This window comes from Solanum tuberosum, unplaced genomic scaffold, assembly GCF_000226075.1.
Source record: "Solanum tuberosum cultivar DM 1-3 516 R44 unplaced genomic scaffold, SolTub_3.0 scf01040, whole genome shotgun sequence".
Taxonomy (NCBI): Eukaryota; Viridiplantae; Streptophyta; class Magnoliopsida; order Solanales; family Solanaceae; genus Solanum; species Solanum tuberosum.
This window is the reverse complement of record NW_006239941.1, coordinates 3,316-6,510: the sequence shown is the minus strand read 5'-3', so window position 1 is coordinate 6,510 and position 3,195 is coordinate 3,316. Positions and strand designations below refer to the sequence as shown.

The 3,195-nt window shown below is 30.7% G+C and overlaps 1 pseudogene; it reads left to right on the top strand.

Annotated features, from left to right (window-relative positions):
- Positions 1 to 641, top strand: part of LOC102589552 (probable LRR receptor-like serine/threonine-protein kinase At4g08850) — a 20,950-nt pseudogene extending 20,309 nt beyond the window's left edge.
- Positions 642 to 3,195: the final 2,554 nt, after the last annotated feature.

Here is a 3,195-nt window from a genome sequence, read left to right as displayed (position 1 = left end):
GAGATCTCATTGCGATTCGGGAACTGAATTTATCTCATAATGGATTGCAAGGTCCTATACCACCATCATTTGGAAGCTTATCCATGGTGGAATCACTGGACCTTTCGTTTAACCATCTTTCGGGAGAGATACCACAACAACTTGCTTCTCTTACGTCTCTTGAATTCTTAAAATCTCTCCCACAATTATCTGCAAGGATGCATCCCTCAAGGACCTCAATTTCGTACCTTTGAGGGCAATTCATATGAAGGTAATGATGGATTACGTGGATTCCCCATTTCAAAAGGTTGTGGCAATGATCCTGTGTCGGAGACAAATAATACAGTATCTGCGCTAGCTGATCAAGAAAGGAATTCTGAATTTCTCAATGATTTTTGGAAAGCTGCTCTGATGGGCTATGGCAGTGGACTATGTATTGGATATCCATAATATATTTCATGATCTCAACTGGAAATATGAAATGGCTTGCAAGAATCATTGAAGAACTGGAACACAAAATTATCATGCGAAGGAGAAAGAAGCGGCAAAGTCAAAGGAACTACAGAAGAGAGATAATCGTTTCTAGACAAGTTACCAATAAAGAAGGATTCGATTTCAGAACTTCAGGTATTCAAGCTAAGATCTACACTAATCTTTTTTAGTTTATTCTAACTATTTAATGCTCAATATGAAGCGTATTTGTTTTTCCAACAACTTCAAGAAGCTAAAGATTTGAAAATGTTATATTATGAATTTTTTATGATATATAAAGTTTATGTAAGTTTCTAACGCTATCCAATAAATGTTGTGTGTATTGGATGTTCCTGGATTGCTCGCTGCTGCCTCAACGTGTGCTGAGGTTTTGCAGCAGTCTAAAGAGAGAGCGTTGAGAAGAGCTAAATTAGATGAAGATATTTATCGTGTGATAGAGGAAAGAGCATTAACAAGGAAGAATGAGTTCGTGACAAGTGATTAGATTTACTGGCCAAGGGAATTGCTTTAATGGATATGAGAACACAAACAATTTGGATTTGATGATCATAACAGAGCTGTGTTTCAAATTTCTTTTAGAATAAGTTTGTAACATTTTATTTTTTTTGATAACCGAGAAATCCATCAGTGATCCACCCTTTGGGCCTATCACAGCCTTCTAAACTCGATGGATAATGAGCCCGCCCCTATACCCTTCTCCACTTAAATACCAGGCTTCTCTTTGTAAGATTTACTGCACATTTTGTTTATTTTGTATGTATTTATTTATAAATCGAATAATTATGTTGTTCCTTTATTGTTAGAGCATTGTCCTAAAACTGCTAATTGGCAACCTAATAATAAGTTGTGCTTCTACCCCTGCTTTTATAAAGTTATACAGATATAGATTTGAAAATGTTAATCTTTTGCATAATTATCTACGAAAAAGGGTCACTTTTGCTCTTTTACTTCGAGAAATAGTTTAAATGTATCATCCGTTTAAGTTTTCAGTCGTAACTAACCATGGGGCTATACATTTGACTGCCTCTAACCCTAACCGAAAAGGACACGTGGAGGGTCAGCAACACAAATAAATAATCCCGAATTATCTTATAACTAGTAAAATTATTCACGCTTCGCGCAGGAATTGAATATCATGGAATTTATAAAATAATACTTAAAATCTATCCGTCATTAAAACTAAAACACTATATTATCTTACATACAAGATTACGTAGTAACAAACATTAATAATGTAAAGGAAAATGTAAATTATTATATCTTACTCCCTCCATTCCATATTAATTGAATTTTTGAGGTGTTTTACACCCTTTAAGAAAAGTACATTAAGACATAAATTGAACGTAGTTTTCCATTTTTACCCTTATTAATGTCAAATTTATAATTAAAATAACTAAACATTCATTAAATTTTATTGAAGTCGTCACATTGAAAATCCAAATTAAGGGTAAAATTGGAAGAATATTTTAAAAATAGTCTTGAAGATTAAACAATTAAGTTAATTTGAAAAATAAAAAATGCCTCAAAAATTCAATTAATATGAAATAGAGGGAGTATCATTTATCTTTAATAACATAAATATAAATTAATGACTGTAAAAAAACATATCAGGATCTGTAACATAAGAAATGGTCTCAGTGAGCCACTCAACAGGAGCAAAGTACACAAATATTTAATTGTGAAGAAGAAGAAGAAGAAGAAGAGGTTCAGAATTTTAGTTGTTTTAAAATGAGAGGAAATTCCTCTATTTATAGATAACAAAGGATAGTGTGAACAAATGTTTATTGTGCCTTATCAGAAAGGTTATAACTATTTGAAAAAGTTGCAACCCTTCAGAAATGTCACAACCTTACATAAAAGTCACAACTTTTCATAAAAGCGCAAGTCTTCATTAAAGTCGCAACTTTTCATAAAAGTCACAATTTTTCATAAAAGTCGCAATTTTTCATTAAAGTCACAACTTTTCCTTAAAATCGCAACTTTTCATAAAAGTCACAACTTTTTATGAAAGGGGAAGGCTAATTTTGAAAATAAATAAATTAAAAGGAAATTCTGGTTTGTAGTAGCGCCACGTAGGCGGACCTAAGGTTCTCTTTTATATATATACTAGGTAATTTACCCGCACGAATATATTTCTAAGATTTTGAACAACCTTTCCAATAATCGAGTGTTATAAGAAAAGAAAAAAAAGAGTAAATTTTAGCAGGTTTTAAGAACATTTCAACAAAAATTAAATGATTTAACATTATCACATATCTCAAAAATTGTAAATATATAATGAATGATTAAAAATATCTTCACATCTAATAATTTTTATCTTTTACATAATTTATCATAAGATATGTGATGATATAATTGTCTTGTTAAAACAGAGTGATGTTTTTATGTAGCGATTAAACATCATTTTTTCTATTTTTTGTACATGAAAAATATAGAATCTGATAGTTTTATGGTTAGAATAACTCCTTGTGAAAAAAATTAGGTGAAAGTTTTCGATAATCAATATTAGTTATAAATAAGTTAAGACCGTTAAAAATGTACACCACAACAACATAAATACATTTTTTTAGAGACAATCTACTTCTCGGAGGTCAAACGTTCACCACTTTTCGTTATTATTACTATGTTACTCTAACAAAATATATAGAAGGAGAAAAATAAATTTGAAACAACAGCAAAATAATATTGTTGACCCTTTTTAGAAATTCATTCTTTATTAAACTA